At 42.7% G+C, this 20942-nt stretch overlaps 1 protein-coding gene and 1 long non-coding RNA gene across 2 annotated transcripts in view; one reads left to right on the forward strand and one right to left on the reverse strand.

Annotated features, from left to right (window-relative positions):
- The window catches only part of LOC310689190, a 606488-nt gene that overhangs the window by 521900 nt on the left and 63646 nt on the right, over positions 1-20942 (forward strand). The window lies entirely within an intron of this gene.
- TRIM44 (tripartite motif containing 44) overlaps positions 1-20942 on the reverse strand; it is an 85493-nt gene that overhangs the window by 8465 nt on the left and 56086 nt on the right. The gene's annotated exons all lie outside the window — the stretch shown is intronic.

The raw sequence follows: 20942 nt of genomic DNA on the forward strand, positions 1-20942 counted from the left end.
GTTAGGTTGATGGAAGGTACATTCAAAATGACATCAAGAACTTCCCATCAAAGGCAAGGCGATGGCCATTAAATGGCTAAGCAATGCTTAGCTCCAAGCACACGCATGCACCATATTCCAACCCAACAAAGATGGTGCTTTCAGTAGTTGCATTCACTATTCTTCTGCAACTTCCACAGCCTCAATGAGGGAGGAATACGGCTGCTTACTGCTATTGCTAGAAAGAAAACATCTCTTGGCTTAAATACTACTAGCCTCCCAAGTTAGACCAAGAGCTGGCAGCTGTTCTGCAGTGATTAAAGGATTCACTCATCTTCTAGTGCCTTGCCTTGGCTGTGCATTACACAAAGTTTTTTTTATGCTATTATCACATAGCTCAGTCCCACTAGTTTTAAGGATTCCATCAAGTTAAAGGATTCTTTAAAATCCTCAATTCATTTTTAATCTTAAGCCATTGATCTCTCTCTGTTTATTTCTTAACACTTCTTCCTAAACAAGGTGAATCTTTATGAAACACCTTGGAAAGGTTCAGTTCAAACAGAAAATGATGGTTAAAGGCATTCCACGTCAGGCTATTCATTCATTTACGCCTAGGCTGGAGACCCCGGAAAGCCACTGCCAATCAGAATACACAGTACTGATCTCTCCCACCACTTGCTACTAAATCCTTTAAAGTGGAGATGGCAGGAACTGAACCTGGGGCTTTCCGTATGCAAAGCACACCTTCTAACCTTCAGCTAACCACAGTTTGCCAAGATATTCATACTCATGGAACAATGGTTTGCTTAAGGTTTCAAAGCAAAACAGGAGCAGTCCTTGACTGCAAATCCTGGCCTTTTCTGCACGACTATAGTTTATGCAAACCACAGTTTCCTGAGTTCAGACACCACAGGAAAGCCACGATGCCACCATAGTCTCTTAGCATGACATGACATGGTCATGCATGAGCATGACATGAACCTTGGATCATCTCCTTTTTAAAAAAAATAATACTTTATTTAGAATTCAACAATAACAAAGGAAAAACCCACAGTAATTGCTACATCAATTCATTAAAATTAACCAATTTTAACAATATATAAATAGTAATAGAAAAATTACACAACATAACTTTTAACTTACTGAAGTTTTCATATTACACTTTTATGTCTTTATCTCTTTCTTAACAAATCAAAGAGAACGACCAAGAAAGGAGGCACACAAAAGAAAAAAGAAGAGGAAAAAGAGGGGGAGGAGAGAATAAAGAAAAAAGGGGGGAAAGAAAAAAAGGAAAATAAAACAAACCAAACACATTTGACTTCCGATTAGACTCACTGTGTTATTATTTCTATTTTTTCACACACAGTTCCAAATTATTGTATTGCTTTCTTTGTTTTCGTCAGATATCAAAAAACATTATATTTGTTGTTTTACAAGGATCATTCTATTTCTGCCAGGAGATATTTGTTATTGTAATGTTTTTCCAGATACTCTTTAAAGATTTTCCATTCTTTCTGTACTTTCTGTTTTGGATAACCTCTAATTCTCCCTGTCATCATGGCCATCTGTAAATATTCTATCATTTGGACCTGTCACTCATTTATCGTAGGTGTTTTGTCATTTTCCCAGTTTCTTGCAATTAAGATCCTGGCTGCTACTGTTGTGTACATAAAAAGTGGTCTAATTCCTTTTTTTGATTTCTGGTGACATTATACCCAGGAGGAAGGTTTCAAACCTTGGATCTTCTACAGGCAAGGCATGTGCTCTATAGAGCTACACTCCCTTCACACCAACAGAAAAATTGGTATCAGGCATTCCCTCTTCCCAGGGAACCCACACCTGTTCTCCAAAGTATCCTAACTGTTGGAGTGATATAGTATACAGAACAAGTATATCGGTCTGAAGTATAAATAGGATGTAAAATCAGATAACCATTTTGGGGGCTTCATGCAATCTATGAACCTGTTTTCCCCCACTGTGAAAGTGTGTTGGGCAGACTAACAGTGTGTTATACCTTGAGCACAAACTGGTGTCTTGGTTCAATGAATTGTGTTTGTGGGTGGGAAGGAAGGAACACAGCTCACCCAAGTAGGCCAGGATTTGCAGCTGGAACAGCCAATTAACACATCTGGTTTTTTCAGGTTAGCCTTAAGGAGAGAGGGGGGGGGGACAAAGTTTGTGCAGACTGAGAAAGAGCCTCTCACAGTAATTAAGTGAATTGGGGTTGAATAAACTAATACGCAGAATCAATGAAGATAATGAGAAGATGAGATGGGAGTTAACAGAGCAGGCAATAAAAGTGAAGCAGATGTGGAAAGGAGGCAGTATCTAAGCATGTTGTAGAAATAAGCAAGAGGAAAATGAGGAGCACCTTTCCCACCCAACGCAAGGAATCGGGTTAAATCTATACACATTTGTGAATACAAAATCTGCCTTTCTCATGAGACATCTGCTTGTGGCATGACCTGCCGTGCTCCAGCTGTGAACAGCTTTCAACAGATATGCATCCACATCTACCAACACTCAGGGAAAGGAGGGCAGCGACCAATTGCAGCAGGCAGGTATAACAAAACAAAAAGCAAAGCAAAACGAGAAAATTAGACCAAGTTAGGGAGCATTTGTATTCCCAGCATGAACACTGGCCATCTCATGGTCCCTAAAGCATTGGGCAACCACTTTGTGTAAACCTGTAAACAGAAGTTACTCAACTTATGGGGCACACCAGCCTCTTGCTCTCATTTGCCTCTTGCTCAGCAGAATAGCAAAAGCTAAGTCTCAGGCACCGTGCTTCCTTATGGAAACTGAAGTATCACCTGAGTGCACCCACAGCAACAGGATAGGTGTGTGATGGGAGAGGAAGGCAGCGACTTGGAGGTTCAGTGGGACTGCAGACTGCCCCTTGAGCAACCAGGCCCAAACCAAAATAATTCCCTCTGAGAAACCACAGCCTTCATTCCCCCTTCTATTCCTCTCACTTTTAATACAGCATGATTTTATTGCTATTTTCTGGCCGTCAAGTTTATGTAGCTTTTTGCTGTTGTCACTGTCACTGCTTATACACCTGCATGTAACCATAAAGGTTCGGGGGGAAATCAACAGGCAAAAGAGAGGTGGCAGGAGGGGTGCAAGTGGCACGTCCAATCTGTCGCAATCCATTTCTGCAGAGCGGCAGCAGAACGCTTGCTAATGCAGTGAAGATCCCGGGAAGTCTTGAGCGTTTTGTGACACATGGCGAGATGCTCCCCAGTGTATTCATCTTCCACACAGTCTATTTTACTGCCTATCCATCATCTGGAACAGGCAAAAATGAAAAAGAAAAACCCAACCCAACCAACCAACCAACCCACCCCCCTTCAAGGTGTCTTGAGAATAAGTTTATGTAAGATATCATTCAAGCACATATAGCTGTAAAGCCACTGCTAGGAGAGAAATGCTGGTGGGGGCGGAAACACAGGTGGGATATTGGAAAATATTTAACAGCCAAAGGGGAGGACGTGGCATCAGAAAGCAGAAGCAGGAGACAAATTCAGGAGCTAAAAATCAATGAACTGCTTTAAGGGCACTTACAGATTTGATAAAGATTGTAGTATGTAGAGACTGAGGGCATTTCATGAAAATGTAGCCCCATCAACAGCCTCATATATACTCCCTTGACATTCCAGTTGTAATCTTAATGGTGGATCATGCTAACTCAGAAAAGAAGAGATGCAAGGCTGCTCCGAGCCCAGCCTTCCACTCCAGCCTCACAACTGGAAATGGAGTCGCAATGGCAATTCCTCTGGCCTGGCAGAAAGACTGTGCTGCAATGCACAAGGAACATATGGCCCAATAAGTTCATTTTAACAGAAAGGAAAGGATCACACAGACTTGAAGCCCCACTGAAATACAAGTGTAAGTGGGAACTCCAGGTGCATACCAGAGTTCCCATACCCATCACAGGGAAAGATGATAAGTAACTCTTGAGATATTTCATCATCTGACAACTTGAACCTTATGCTATTCATTAAGTGACACCAACAGTAATGACATGAATTACCATGTCCTTCTTAGAGGTGCATCTCAATAAGGATTATGAAGGACTGGTGTACACTCAGCACCCACAGTCTCCATGTACTAATGTCTACAGTCTATACCTTGTTTTCATAGAGTCATAAGTGTTGGAAGGGAACTCAAGGGCCATTTGGCCCAACCCCCTGCAATGCATGAATCTTTTGCCACTGCAACGTAGGAATCTTTTGCCCAACGTGGGGTAGAGTGTCATGCTCTACCGCCGGAGCTATCCACAGGGCACCTATGTTACACCTATTTCTACCCTTTCTCAACATTGGGAGTCCTTCCTCATTCCCCCCTTCTCCATCCCAGCACTGGTAGTTTGCAGGTACCCACTTTGAAAATATCCCTTTAAGGTGGAAATGCTGAGGAAACAGAGAGAGCTATTGTCCGGACTCAACCTACATTTGATTCCAACTGCTCCCAATACATTAATTGATCTGGATGTAATGGCCTTCCCTTGGAGACAGCTGGCATTTAGTTTTAGTCATATTGGTCTTCTATAAATGATTTTAATGGTGTTGTTGGGAAAGGGACTTGAAGGCACTGAGATGCGGGAAAGGGATGTGCACCTGGTCAAAGTGCTCAGACCCTAAATGAAGCAAATGATGTCATATGCTGAGCGGCCATTTATGGCCACACAACCAAATATACTGGAAATGGGATGATGGAGTCAATGACCTCATCCTGTTCTTTGCTTACACAGCCAGAGGTGGTGAGGGCAACATGAATAACTCCATCAATTTACTTTCCTATATTTTTTCATGGAAGCAAAATCATTTCCCTTGGTTGTTGGACTAAAGAGGATTCCAGAATAGGATAGGGAGGAGCAGAAGGAATAGCCTTTCTGTTCTAGAAAAGGAAAACAGTTAAAGGCACAGGAGGAAAACTCTCACTTCTTACTATGAGATGCTTCATACACTAGAGTTTTTCTATACAGATTGGCACTTCTGTGTAGAAAATGGCTGCTGTGTCAGTCGGGGTTTTCCCTTCACACCTGTATATGGCAAAACGGCATATATCGATACTGCGTTCTTCTCACGACAGTAGAGCTTTGCCACAAAGAAGCACATGAGTTGGAGAGGAAGAGAAGGGGGGGGGGACTTGCAGCCCTTGAACTGTTTAGTTGAGTGGGGACAGGGGTGGTCTGAAGAATGGGTGGGTGGATGGTGGTGGTACCTAATCCCTAAAATCACCAGCACCAGCCTCCCTCAGGCAACCAAAGCTCCCACCAATGCTGCCTCAGAAGTCTGTCTTATTTTGGAATGAATTCAGCTGCTGTGGCTGAAAAGGGAGGTGGGAGAACCCACCCACCCCACTTGGAGAAGCAAGGATGGACACTCTGGGTTTCCCACTGGTATTGAAGAAGATTCCTGGCACAAGATGTGTGAATGGGGAGTAGGAAGAGTTCTGGAAGTGGGAAAGAGCAACTAGGAAGGGCACAGGAAGGAAACCCAAAAGGGACGTTTGTGCTCTCTAATGGCGTACTATGCTGGAAGGTAATGATCCATGTCTAAAATGAATGGTGCTGGGGCTGAAGCCCAAACAACTGTCACACCATGAGCTTGCATGTTTCTAAATTTGCATGTGGGCATGGATAACTTGCAATTGCTCAGTAGTCAAGATAATGTGCTCCTCGCATACTCAGAGGTACTTTCTCTCACACATTCAAGGGCCCAGCCCTGGTAACTGAAGACAGATCCCTAAGAGCCCTGGTACAATGAAGCACCATTCTTTTTGGGTGGTGGAGTTCCTTATTTCATTTTTTGGTACCAAAGGTAGTGTGTATACACGCCCAATCCATTGCAGGTAACTCGCATCTTGAGTGAGGGTTTGGTTGAGATGGGGCACACATATACATACAAAAATGCATAAAGCCAGGATCTCCTGGAAAAGGATGCTGTTTGCCTGGCTTTGGGAAAGAGCCATGAGGGCTCTGGCAGTGTCCTAGAGCCCTCACGCCTCCTTACCAAAGTCTTATAAGCACTTGCTCAGCTTCGGGAAGGTGGGGTGGGGAGCTCTAGGACCCTGTCAGAACTTGCACCTCCTTCTCAAAGTCCATGGGCCTCACTTACCTGGCTCTGGGCTGGGTGTGTTAGGGCTCTGGGATGCTGACTGGGGCAGATAAGCTCACAATCATCACACAGAGAGAGATTCGCTTTAAAGGGTGAGAAAATGGGGCTGCAGCAAAATGTCCCACACAATCTTCAGACATGAGCGTTCTGCTATTGTCATCAACAGAGTGGAGTGGACACGCCAGAGAAACGTCTGGAGGCTACAGAACCAGGAACCCAAGATGTGCATGGAGGGGAAAGTGGCTGAGTTTTACATATTGATTGACAAAAGAAAGCATCAGGCAAACATCTCCCCCCACACCCCTCTTGTGGCTGTGACCTGTGGGTGTGACAGTGTATGTGAACTTCTCTATGCATATCCATGCAGAAAATTAGACATGTGTGAAGCAGCTTCCAGATTCTTTGTTTCCAAAAACACAAGCTTGAAATGTAGATGGGGAGGCACATTCACAGCAGCCCTGTTGGAGGCAGCAAAAAACACAGCTGTTCCAAAAGCAGCTCGTAGACTCTGCCGTGCGTGGCGCATTCTCACCTCAAAAGCTCTCAGAACAATTTCTGTACATTATACGCAACGATGTTTCTTTGGAACGGCAGCGCGTGTGCCACTCATTAGCATGTCACCAAGAGCAACATCTGCAGTGATGAGCCAGAATTATTATTAGTGCTCCTTCCACCCAGCCCCTCTTTTATCACTCCCCCTTTGCCTCCAAAACTTATTTACCAGAAAACTGACACTCTCGCTGAGGAGATCAGATTCTGGGAATCAGGGAATATGACAGTATTAGTAGAGAAGCTTCCCAAAACCCTCTGATGCTCTTTATTAATTTAGAATCCCATGAATATCAATGAAAAATTGAAGAAAAGAGGCATAAGACGCTTGTCTCTTGTGAGGGGTGAATGATGTGGCAGGTTTCAGTCATTTTGCATGTCATATTATTTTATTTTTTGCTCTATGCACTGTGATGCTAACATAGACAAGCATATTTCAGGGGAATAAAATGATTTCTAGGTTGTGATTTCTGTATGGTCAAAACTCCAGATTGGGCCAGTACATTTAGTACTTGGGTAGCCTTGCAAAATAAGGAGATGACACAGTTGCTTCCTGTTTCCTGTATGTAGTACTTTTACTGCTGACCCACCTTCTCCTTGTTGACCACCCACAGGACTATAATGTCCCCAGAGCCCGCAATTGTCAGCAGCACACATGTCCAGAGCTAACTTTGCTGCTCTGCAGAACACAGAAGTGTTGGCGTTTTATTCCATACCACAGTGCTGTTAACAGAGATATACATGCAGCTGATTAAGGCTGTCTAGCACTTCTAAGGCCTGCTTCCGATGTAATGGGGAAACCCTAGATTTCTGCTAGATGGATGAACATCCCTGACCCCTCCCATACCTGCTGCTCCTGGTGTGCAAAAGATAAGAGGAGGTTAAAGCAAAACAGATACTTCCAAAGTAAACCATATGTTCACATACACATGTATTGTAACTCGCTCTACGTGGGGCTGCCCTTGAGACTGACCCAGAAACTCCAGCGGGTGCAGAATGCTGCAGCGAGACTCCTTACAAGGTCTTCGCTGTGAGATCACATTCACCCGGTGCTATACCAGCTGCACTGGCTCCCGGTGGAGTACAGGATCAGGATCAGGTTTAAGGTGCTGGTTTTAACCTTTAAAGCCCTATATGGCCTAGGACCCTCGTACCTACGGGACCGCCTCTCCTGGTATGCCCCACAGAGAAACCTACGGTCTTCAAATAAAAACATCTTGAAGGTCCCAGGCCACAGAGAAGTTAGGCTGGCCTCAACTAGAGCCAGGGCTTTTTCGGCTGTGGCTCCGATCTGGTGGAACACTCTGTCACAAGAGACCAGGGCCCTGCGGGACTTGACATCCTTCCGCAGGGCCTGCAAGACAGAGCTGTTCCACCAGGCCTTTGGCCAGGGCACAGCCTGACTCCCTCCCTCGGCAATCTTTGCAGAGCTCTGGCCCAATGGTTGCTAGTGGCTTGAATTAATTAATTTTTATAATGAATGATTTTAGAATGCTGTTTATGTTGTACTTTTGTACTGTTTTATTGTTGTTAGCCGCCCTGAGCCCGGCTTCGGCTGGGGAGGGCGGGATATAAATAAAAATTATTATTATTATTATTATTATTATTATTATTATTATTCACATTCAAAAGTGGCTTGTTTAATTGATAGCTCATTAAAGGAAGCCAACGTTTGAAGCCACAGTTTGATCTTAGCTTCAGTTTAATCAAATTACAGTTCCCAGTGTCTGGACAGGTCAAGGAACTGTGGTTTGTTTTGAAAGTGGAAGCAGATGCATCCAAGTCTTTCTTCTGCTATACCAAGACGGAGAGAGTAGGGTAGAGCACCTGAACCCATGACCTCATTCACATGACAGGAAGCCATTGATGCATCTGAACTGGGGCTTAGCAACAACCAGTTAGATGCCCCTCAAAAGTTCAAAAGCTGGGCAAAATAGATCGTCCCCTGTTCTCTGGTAATCAAAATCTTAAAGTATGGCACTCTGCTCATCCTTTAGCAGCAGCAACGCTCCAGGGAGTGGAAGAGTGAACCTTCAGCTGAATAGCCACCAGTACCCTTCCCAACAACCTATTAACAATCAATCAGTTTGATTGTACGTCTTTTCCAAAGTCAAACAGATGAGCAAATCTCTCACCTTTGTGGAAATTCTCCTGATTAGCTGGTAATGGGATGTGTGGCTTGAATAAAATTAATCTGTCCCTAACAGCAAAAAGCTTGTGCAGCAGAGATGACAAATAGCCGATCTAATTCACCTTCATATGACCAAACTTCCATTTTATTGCATTCAGTCTCCTCCCTTTCATCTCTACGGTAGCTACTCACAAACAATAATGTCAGAGAAAAATGTGCTAAAACAGGAAGGGGGAAAGGACTTTGCAAGTCCTTTTGCTGGAACTTCAGGATTTGCTACTGAGAAGCTAAGGAAAAGGACACAGAAAAGTTTTTCCCACTGTAGTGTCTGCTCAGATAAGACCTTGCAACTGACAGATGAGAATATGCTGTGCGCTTGGTTTATAAATATATCTCATCCCCCCCCTTTCCTACATACTTATATATTACTTCAGTGCTTGGACCAGGCAGAATCTTCTCTTGCTGTCATGCTTCATTCCTCAGAGTGCAGATTAAGGGCAGGAAGCAAGGAAGACACTGGGATTAGCCTGAAGTTCTCCCTTGAAAATCAGGAGACCAGACACAAAGGATTCTTGGGGACATATGAACAAGCAGCTGACGTCTGTCACCACAGACTGCCGGAACGTGAATAGACATGTTGGGACAGGGCTTGCTTGTCCCTGTATCCAGAGATTTGAAACAGCAAGGCAGCAGGTTGGTAAACAGAGGCGAATTCAGAAGCCACAAATACGCTGGTATTCTCAAAGATTCTATTATGCCACCACTTACAAGACATTCAGCAGCAGGCCTTTGTTTTAGTTCCACTGCCAGGGGAACTGCACGGTAAGGTGGCATGACATAGGGTCTTCTCAGTGGGGGCACTCAGGTGTCTCAAATGCCTTCCATTTGAGGATTCACCTGGTGGTCTATCTTACTTGAGTTTCAAGCTCTAGTTAAAAACTCATCTTTTAAGCCAGGGGTTTGCAGGAGGTTGTGAGGTGGTCAGCCACTATTGTGTACAGTAACACAATTGCTGTATTACTATATTACCCCCCCACTTTTTTGTTTAAAACAAAGACAAAACAACTGCATACAGTCAGAGAATCATCTCTGTGCTCTATTACTATGAATTGTTTTTTTGTTTTTTTTAAAAAAGGGTTTAAATTGTAACATCTGATATGTGTTATAACCCACCCTGGGGTATGGATGATGGACAGACATATAAATAGAAGCAAACAATAATAATAATAAAATAAAGGGAATTGGGTTCTCTCTGACCTCTTTACTACATTCAACCTTCTTCCTAAGAACTATATAGCACTGGGAAGCAGTTGTAGAATTTTTACACATCCTCCTGATCCACAATTGTTCTGCCCCTCAAACTGGCCTGCTTATCAGTATTTCCAAAGTTTCCTACAACAAGGAAAAGTCTAGTGTTTTAACTTTGAAAGACATTTGGCTGTCCACTCTTAGAATACTGGACTAGTCTGATCTTGCTGGTTCCAACCTTTCTGTTCTTATATGCTCTCTTTAGCAAGGCAACTTTGCAAATAGTTAACTTGCCAGTCTGCTCTGCCATTTGCCACCTCTTTTCTTTTCAAATACATTTTTATTAGTTTTTAACATATTAATTAACATTCATACAACAGAATTCCACATCTTATACAGTATTTTTTCGACTTCCATCAACGCCTCTGATGATTTTCTGTTCTTATCACTTATTATGCATTTCTTAATTTCATATTACCTTTAATTGTCTTTAATTAATAATTCTCCCCATTGTCTTTTTTTGCAATATTTCCAATAATTCACCTTACAAAACTTCTTGCAAACCTGCTAGCATAATCTGTCCATCACAATTACTTTTCAAATAGTCCGTAAATTTACTCCAGTCTTCTGAGAATCCCTGATCCCACAGGTTTCAAATCCTTCCTGTTAGTTTATCTAATTCTGCATAGTCCATCAATTTCATTCTCCACTCTATTTGCCACCTCTTTTCTTTCCACCACCTCAATGGCGTCCTGAATTTTCCTCAACTAGAAAAAATGCACTTTAATTGTCATGATTTCAGTGGAATTCAGTACAGGTACACCTAAATTTCCAGAATTGCATCAAAGGATTTAAAAAATAGCAGCACATGATCTACACTAACTCTTTGAGGGGAAGTTGTTGCTGCTAACTGTTGATTCACAGTAAAGGAAAGTTGTCTGCCAAAAAGATACACATGGAAATGTAAGGCATTCTAGGGAGCAAATTATGAATCTCTTTGATTATTCTAATGATCCTATAGAAACAATCAACAAATTTATCCTTTAATATGCCACCAGATGCCTAGCTCACAACTTACAGATGGGCTGGTGAGATGGATTTCTAGCTCTGGAATTTGTTCTCTCTTCATGTTAGGAGGCAAACAAAAGTTGAAAATAGGGGGCATTCATGTGGTTTGGGGTGTTTTGTGGGGGGAAGGTGTGTGTGGGGGGGGGTGTGTGTGTGTGTGTGATAGCTGTCAATGTTTCCCTTTTTAAAAGGGAAATTCCCTTATTCTGAATAGGATTCCTCACAAGAAAAGGGAAAAGTTGACAGCTATGGTGTGTGTGGGTGTGGGTGTACGTTTGATTGCATTGCTGGGGATGGAACAGATGGGGTTTTGAAGACATTCTGTATGTACAATTCTCTAATGGAATATGCTCTTCTCTTCCCAACTAATGCCAAGATCAAACTCTATTCTGGTTGTGTTTATCACAGTGAGAGATGAAAAGCTAGAGCTCGCTCACAGAGGTAAATAATCGGAGATCAATCAGCTACTAATGGAGGACCGCATCATTTTGCTCTGAGTAGGAAAGGCATGCTGGTTTGGCAAAAGAACAGTCTTCTTGATCCTTCTTCTAAAAGCTACCCAAGGAGGTAAATCTATTTTTAGCCAGCTCTTGCCAATTTAAATGCAACCTAATGATAAACCCAAGCATGCTGAATATGCAGTTCGACAAAGAGACAGACTGTGAATTCTCTTTTTATAACAGACAACTAGAAAAAATAAAGATTTTGTATTGAGGAAAAACTGCTGTAAATTTGCTAGGCACTGTTGGAATATTTCATTTGCATAGCCACCGTAATCCAACACACACCATTTGTGCACAGAAATCTATTTCTGAACAGGGATTCTTCATTTATAGATTCAGACTTATGCACAGTAAAGCGGGTCCAGCACATCGTACACCTAGCAGAGTGTACTCTGGGAATCCTGCATCAGGGAAACACACTGAGCAGAAGACCAGGTCCCTGATAGTACTGCTTTGGTAGACACAGTAACTCCACTCTTTCTCCAGACTTCCCCTGATATCTGCCTGTGCCTTCTAAGAAACCTGGTCTGAATGTTATTATCCCAAAGAAATACACAAACTGAGAGTGAGAACATTGGCCTGCCTGTTCTTGCATACTGTGACTAGCTGCAATTCTCCGAGATCTCCAGCAAGTGGACTTTTCTCTATCCTGTACCAAAACATATTTTAACTGGAGATGTTAGGGACTGAACCTGGGAGCATGTTCCTTCCTTTTTCTTGAGCATTCAAATGTTCACACTATATTATTGTTGCTGCTGCTGCTGTAGCACTTCTCCATGTGCAAATAATTTTACACCGTCTATCTCAAATTGCCTCAACCAAATCCTATGAAGCAGGTTAAGTTGCGAGATAACTATTTTCCCCAAGCTATTTAGTGAATCTCTTTATGTTAAACCAAGCTACAAAAAAAATCAAAAAGTAAGGTAGTAACTGCTCTAAAATGCACTTAGCTACACTCTCCTGCAATATGTTTCCTCAGCACTGAAGGTTGCCATTCAACACAGCGTTAACATTATTACTATGCCATGAATGTCAAGCTAGTTTGAATTCAGCCTTGCTCACTGACAAAACTGACTGGCAAAAGGCAACACACAGGCAGCCATTTCATTTCCCTTATGAAAGCCGGCTCTGTGTTGTGCTGCTTGCATTCCATTTCTTGCAAGCTCAAAATTACACTGCTCTAAATTATAAGTGTTGTATCTGGGAAGATGCAAGTGGAAGGGTTTTTTTTGTTTTGTTTTGTTTTTTTAAAAGATGATCATTAGGAGCTCCACCACCTCTGCACTTGATTGCCAGAGAAAGTTCAGGGCAGTGACTCATCCAGTCACTTATGCTTTGATAATGCATAAAATTACCAATAAGGAGTCAGGATCATGCCACACTGCAATCATAGGAGAGGCTGAAACATGGAATGGACTCACTCAGATCAGTATAACCAGTTGTTAAGCACTGCTATTCTTAGAAAGGTTTTATATTCTGCCATAACTTCCTGATATTCTGAAGTTCAAACCGAATTTCTTTAACGACAAGGATTTTTCTCATGGTCCAAAAAACTGGCTTACTGTGCTACCTCATGGTAATGAAATGTATGTTCAGTAAATAAGGCACAATTTGGTGGTCAGTCAACAAATGCGCAGAACTATCTTTTCCTCCTGGTTGCCTTCTTTCTATTTACCTGACTAAGTGTGTGCCAAATGTCCTGTAAAGGAACCAGAATATGCTTCTTGTGGAACGAATTTAACTCCCAACTGCTTGAGTTATAAAATGGTTCCAGAGTGCAGTAGCTAGGTCAACAAGGGCAAAGAATTTGATTTCCATTTCCCAAAATCAACTCATATATGGGTAAAAGTAAAGTGTCCCTGGATGGTTAAGTCTAGTCAAAGGCGGCACTCATCTCACTTCCAGGCCAAGGGAGCGGGCGTTTGTTCACAGACAGCTTTCTGGGTCATGTGGCCAGCATGACTAAGCCGCTTCTGGAGCAACGGAACACCATGATGGAAGCCAGAGCACACGGAAACGACATTTACCTTCCCGCCACCTATTTATCTACTTGCACTGGTGTGTTTTGAACTGCTAGGTTGGCAGGAGCTGGGACAGAGCAACGGGAGCTCACCCCATCCTGTGGATTTGAACCACCGATCTTCCAATTGGCAAGCCCAAGAGGCTCAGTGGTTTAGACCACAGTGCCACCAGTGTCATATATGGGATGGTACTAGAAGAACAATATGTGAATAAGCCTTCTTAGGCCCAAACTCAAAGGTTATGGCATTCTTTCGTCAAAGCAGTGCGAATACTCTGCAATATCTCTTGGAACGAAACAAATTTCAAAATGACAAGAAGACATATTACAGTTGGCGCCTTAACACACACACAGGGAAATGGGCAATCCGAGAGACAAAGCAAGGATCTCTACAATCAAAAATCCAATATAATTCCTCAAGGGCAGCTATCCATACAAGCCTACACACAGCATCAGGCTCTTCTCACTGCTTTACTTCAGAACATCATTCTATCACGCTAAGATTTTTTTGATGCAGCAGAAAAAGTGAAGTCATTATTTAGCTTGTGCTCAGTTTCTTACTGATACTTCCTGGAAGAAAGCTGCTAAAAAACCTAGTTGTTGCTCTTCCACTGTTTCTTTATGCTTGGAATGGGGCACAATGATCAATGTGCTGACACGGCATAACAAATCGCAGTCTTACCCTGATGTAGCCAATAGCTTAGTCCAGAAAAGCTGCATCCAGATATAAGGAAGCAAATATTTAGGACTGGGATGTGAGAAAGAAAATGAAACCATTCTCACCAACTTCCTTCAGGCAGAGTGGCTTTTAACAGGCAAGAATTCCGCCAAATACCAGATCTTCACTGAACACCCCCAGCACTCAATGCCTCTTATTGTATACATTACAAACTGTGTTCTCAGAAACTTCAATCAGATAAGGTTAATGTTAATCGAAATTGACGCTGATGGAGAAAATGGTGGAATAGGAGCTTTCTAGAGCTCTGTAAAGATGCATGCTGTGTTGAAGCAGGAGACCCAACCATTTGAGCAGGTTCCTGAAAGTCCCAGCAAAGGCTAACAAGGTGAGTTAGACCCCTTGGCTCCCAAGTGTTGGCTGCTGAACTACTTTAGGAGCAGAGCGTACCACAATATTATGGTAATGTATTTTGTGTGAGCCAAGCTATACTTACTTGACTCTAATTGTCCAATCACGTCCTGATTTGAGAAACTTATATACATTTTTTTTTCAAATCAGTCTAAGCTATAATTTGGGTAACATTTGCATCTAGGCTTTGCTTCACCTCTCTTCTCTTCCCTCAACAGATGCCTTTATGCTTTGCCTCATCTGTATCTTGTACAGTGGTACCTCAGGTTACAGATGCTTCAGGTTACAGATGCTTCAGGTGACAGACTCCACAAACCCAGAAATAGTACCTCGGGTTAAGAACTTTACTTCAGGATGAGAACAGAAATTGCGTGGCGGCGGCGGCGCAGCAGGCCCCGTTAGCTGAAGTGGTACTTCAGGTTAAGAACAGTTTCAGGTTAAGAACGGACCTCCAGAACGAATTAAGTTCTTAACCCAAGGTACCACTGTACTAAAGTGTTTTTGGAAGCGGATCCACTATCTTGTACCAGGTAAGCTACCCCACCTCCAAATAGCTATTTATTTATTTATTGGTTGTACCTAAAGCACAAGTACGCTCTGAATGCAGTTGGATTACAACTCCCATTTCCCCTGACTATTGACTATGATGGCTGAGAATGATGGGAGCTGGAATCCAAAAACACCTGGGAGCGTACCACATTGGCTACTACTGACCTAAAGGATAGTTGTGCACTTATTTTCCCGGGGCTGAACGCTTCTTCTTTGGTGATCACTCACAGCCGAGTAAGATTGTCTTCCATGAACACGGTCTTAACCGTGAGTCCGTAAGTGACCGAGGAGGCCATTTCTGGATCCACACATCCTTCCACGGTGGGGACAAGAGACTCATCACATGGTCTTTATAGCTATATTTCAAGTCTACCTTTACAACAAGACCATAAGGCAAACAAACCAGCCTCTCATGTTACCCTCCTTGTGAATGCTGCTGCCGCCGCCTTTTGACTACTCATGTCTACCTGAGTAAAGCTGTATTAGGTGCCCAAACACGGGACATTTGCTGGCATTCTTCAGCCAAAGGAAGCAGCAATGAGTGGAGAGGTGGTAAAGGTAAAAAATGATGGGAATGAACCAACACTGGTATGCTCATCTGGGTCAAGCACTGCACTGTCAAGTCTCTTTCTATACTATATCTGTCTAAATCGCTGCAAAAAATGGCAGGGGGAGTCATATAAAAGCCTTCATGTATTATAGTGGAGACAGTGTTTTCTTTTTCTAAAGGTCATGTTGGGAAGCAAGAGACAAAGCAAATGCCAACAATTACAAATTTAGTTTGCAATGGGGAATCTCTTTTCAGTATTAAAAAAAGTCATTTAAGGCACTTATGGGAGCACAGGGCTAGAACTGGTCAAAAGATTTAGATCTCAATGCAAGCAATACACTGAAGAATTTAAAAGACCTTTCATCGGGCTTTATAGATTAAGACAGCAGGTCTCATTCTGGTATTTATTGAGGTATCTGCATGGTGATTTTGCATTCTAAGTGTTTTACATCTGAGTTCCTAAACAAAAAGGCACATGTTCGGCTGTTATTTAAGCTGGCTATGGAAAGTTTACTTATGTGTAAGAGAATACTGTATACCCACATAAATGAAAAATTAACTAAACATAGTAAGTCTTAAACTAACAAATGTACCCAATGGAAATGAAATCCCGCTGTTGGGAGTTATTTCACTGAAAAGCTTGGTAATCACTGGTGTCAATTACCGATATTCAAATCACGGCCAACACCCTCCTGTGTTGCTGGGGCCAGATGTACAGACAAAGGTAGTTATCAGTGGAATGTGCCAACCCTTGTATGAACAAGTACTAATTATTAACCAACAGGATATACTTCACTGAACTACAATCTGCCACTGTTTGTTATGAAATCCAACTATGCCATTCAAGAATGGACTTGCTTTCATTCTTAACACAGCAAGAGTGCAAGTAAAAGGTTGCACTGCAGCCTCAGAAGTCTCCAACACACAGTCCTGACACATATATCCTGAAAGGTTTAAGCAGGAAGAAGAAGAAGAAGAAGAAGAAGAAGAAGAAGAAGAAGAAGAAGAAGAAGAAGAAGAAGAAGAAAGCCTTCCTTTGTAGATCTCTGCCTCAATAAGGACCTGTGTTGCAGCAACTCTCTACTGGAAAGACTAGTTGAATTCTTCCAAAATCTTGTGGGTTCCCCCCCCCCCCATTCCACTTACCGGTCCCAGCTCCAGCCACCTTGGGACTGACCCCAATAACAATTCAGCATTCAGATACTACAAATTAGATTCAGTGATGATACACACAGCATAATGTTGGATGTGTTGATGGTGGAGACACAGCATTACGGATAGGGGCTCCCTCCTTTATGCTTATTCACAACACTAGCATTTTCTGGGGTGTTCCATCAGTGTTCTTCATTCCCCCTAACAATGGCTCCACTTCTAGATTTTTACAGACACCATATAACTCTAAAGGTTAGTGGGAAGTCATGCTTATTCCACCTCAGCAAGACGTACTGAATTTCATCCAACACTGGATGGCATTCTAGACTGGTGAGCAAACAAAATAAATAATGTGTACTCTACATATTCAGAAGAAAGGAAAGATGTGGCACATTTCAATTTGGGAATGTATCACAACAGAACATGAGGGGCTGTCATGTGATGTCGCCTGGTATCACAAAATGTTTGTTTATGGAAAGCTAATATGTCAAGCAGACTGGGGCTGGTTTTCTTCCTTACCTGCTAGTCTTCTTTGTGCAGGTAAGTGAGGCAGGACTTACCTTTATGCCTTTTTGTACTCTAAACCGGGCACAGGAAACTTTTAGCCCTTAGGCCTAGTTAGGCCTGTGAAGGATCCCAATCTAGCCCAGAAGGCTATGCCCATGCTTGAGATCACACCTGCCATCAGGTGTAGAACCAGAAAAGCCGTGCCTAGAAAGGAGCAAGGAGTGTTTACTCTGAATGTTCTTCTGCAAGTGCAGCTTCCTTTTAAATGCAGTGCTAAATGTAAGACTACTGGGCCAGCTCCCAATCAGAGCTTCTGATTGGAACCAATCCTTGCCACAATCAGAGTTTACCTTTGGTGCTGGATTTAAATTGAACTCAAGCCAGGCAACAAAGGAAATTGAACCCAAACCATCCCTGCAAAGAACTGGGAAAAGACTCCAGATTCTCTCCTTTGAAACTGAGTCATCTGAAACCAGGGTGTTGTCAGGTGATCTGACAGATGTGGTAGGTGCCCTACCAACCTGTCCAAGTGAGGCACAAGGGTAAGAGGGGTCTGGACTTGGCCTGGTGCCTCCACAGCTCTATACTATGAGTACAGGATTTTGGATGCAATAGTGGAGGTGAGCAGAGCAAAGTATCTCTGTGATCTATGCCCATGGGGAAGTGTCCAAGTCATGCCATCTGTTCCCTCTCACCATTGGCCAATGAGAAGTGCAGATCTAGACATAGGAGGTATCTCCACAGAGATCTGCTCCCCACTGTAGTCCTCCTTGAATCAAAGCACCACATGTCTTTCGCACAGCATGCACCAGAGAAGATGGCATAGGCACCCTAGTACTCTCTTCTCCAGAAACTGCCTCTTCTTCTGAAGGAGGTTACCCACAGCCTGAGAGAATGAAAGGCCTTACCATAGACTGCTTCACTCGTGAGAAGGATGAAGTAACTGAGAAGAGGGCTGAATGACCTGCAGTGACTGAGGAGTGCACGTGTGCACACCGAGAAGACAAAATAGTTCACTATTTGTTATGAGCTCCCATTAATCCTTATCTGTCTTAGGCCACTCATTTCTCTTCTCACTCACCTCACACTCGTTATATCAAATCTGAAGAGGTCATGTATTATTTGAACTCCAAACATCTGCCATCAAATTATTTTTCTCTCCCGGTTCAGTGACCTGTGATTCTGCATCACTGAGCAAAGGAGAGTTTATCTGCAGACAACAGGCTTGTCAGTGGAACGCCCGTCTCTCTTAGCTTAAACGCTGTGGATTCATGATGCCTTTTGTGGGGGGAGGGGGCTGAAAAATGCAAGCGCTACTCCACAGATGACAAGTTAAGAAGCTACCCCCACCTTTTAACTTGACCTGAACAATCCAAAATAGGTACTTGAGATGGTAAGTGATCTGTTAAATTATGACAACCGCTGAAATAACAGCAGAACATCTACAGTGAAAATGAGCAAATCAGTCAGATATGCTGTGATTTAATTATGCTGTCAGGAGGAAACAGTTCATCAAGCAATAATGATTGATTGCTGATTTCCCCCCAAGATGCAGCAGCGTTTTCTAGCTGAGAAAAAGAAGTGATCAACTCTGCTATCCCACTTTGCCCCTTGCTCTCTTGTTGGATCAACAGGCTCATGGGCAATGCTTTTAAGTGTCCATTTACTAATGTAAATGACAGTGAAACAATCCAAAAGTGCCAGTGACATCTGCATGAATGCAGAATGAATTCATTATGATTGGCATCGTTACAACGAACAGCAAATGTATCCATAAGAGCAAGACATTTAAAAGTAATGGGTTTCCAGATTCCTTGTCCATAAAAGTGATAATGAGGAAACTCGTGTACTACATAAATTAGAAAAAGGCTCGCAAACTGGCAAAGTGCCATTTCAAGGTGTGGGAAGAGGAGTTCATATGCTGATTTCTCTTTAGGAAGGACAGAATTAGGCCTTCTTCGGAAGGCAGCTTCCCCAGGGACTGTAGCATTAAATGTAAGATAGAGCGGGGGGAAGAGAGACATGGGAAAGAGTGGGAGGGGAGAGGGGAGACATGGGAAAGAGGGGAGAGAGTGAAAGAATTGGCTGCTCTCCAAGTGATCGTGCCACAAGTGCTAATCTTGTGAGCCTCGACTAAAAGAAGGTGGGTACAGTTTGAATAAGAGACACTGATTCAGGGTGTCCTATCCTTGCAAACTTTTCCATCTATATGTGTCCCTACTGTTTCCTCTTCTACTGTGAGCTGCTTGGGTTTTCTAGCTTCAGTGATTCTAACCAACAGACAGTGTGCTATAGTGGCTAGTGTGTCAGTCTCAGACCTGGAAACCAAATCCGCAATCGGCCATGGAGCTCAATGGGGAGAACCTTGAGCTCCAGGGGTGGGGTGGGGTGATATAAATACAATAATAAAGAAATAAATAAATGCTACATTTGGCGTCTCTGGTGTAGGAGCTCATGAGTAGATTGCTAGGCTGATGCTCATGAGTATAATGGACACAAGGTGTGTTGAATGGTTGTGGGCACCTTGTGTTGGTAGGTGCCTGAATGAAGACAACCTTGTGTTGGTAGGTGCCTGTATTTCAATGTTTGGGAAGAACAATATTTAGGGAAATGGTCTGAAGACAGACCCAAATACAAACCTTCCAAGAGCCTTGGGAAAACAAGGCGCTCTCATCTGCAATATGTTTCCAGTCAGATCTTTATCTACAGTGACTTGGACATATTGAAAGGTGGCTACATTTCGTGTATGATTTCACATTGAGCTTTCAGCAAACCACAGGCAGTTCCATGAAGCACTGGGTATAGGAGTTTGTCCTGCCATTTGTCCTTCTGAAGAAGGCTTCTGATAAGTTTTTAAGAGGAACTCCAGGAAGTCTATGCTGACATAAAAAATGGATTTTGCTCACAAGCCTGGCTACATGAACTCTTCCGGCTGCTATGAATATTGATTGAAAACCTTTTAATTGGTGAGGGACTTCAGCACTCAGAAGACTAATGCATACAGTTTGATGATCCCAGATTTTGTATAGTTTCCTATATATTGATTACATTTGGAGCCTATAGCCATAGGTTGCCAGAGCGCTCTTGTCCTTGCTTGTCCTCATGACAACACAACACAATGAGATATTTCAGTTTTGTAAATGGGAACTACAGTAAGGTTGGGAGAATATGACTTTTGCAATCAAGTCCATTTCTATGCTCAAACTAGCAAAGTATGTAATTTACACTCCATCCAGTAGAGTAGATCATTCATGAAAGACCGGTCCATATTAGGACTTCAACAGTGTGCAGAACCACCTCATTTCCCAGCTATATCCATATTTAGGGTTGTACATGCATGTACACACAAGTGTTAGCAATTTTTCAGCAGGAGTGAATAATAATAATAATTAATAATAATAATAATAATAATAATAATAATAATAATAATAATAATAATTTATTATTTGTACCCCGCCCATCTGGCTGGGTTTC

Source organism: Podarcis liolepis (genome assembly GCF_965112155.1).
Source record: "Podarcis liolepis genome assembly, chromosome: 1".
NCBI classification, from domain to species: Eukaryota; Metazoa; Chordata; class Lepidosauria; order Squamata; family Lacertidae; genus Podarcis; species Podarcis liolepis.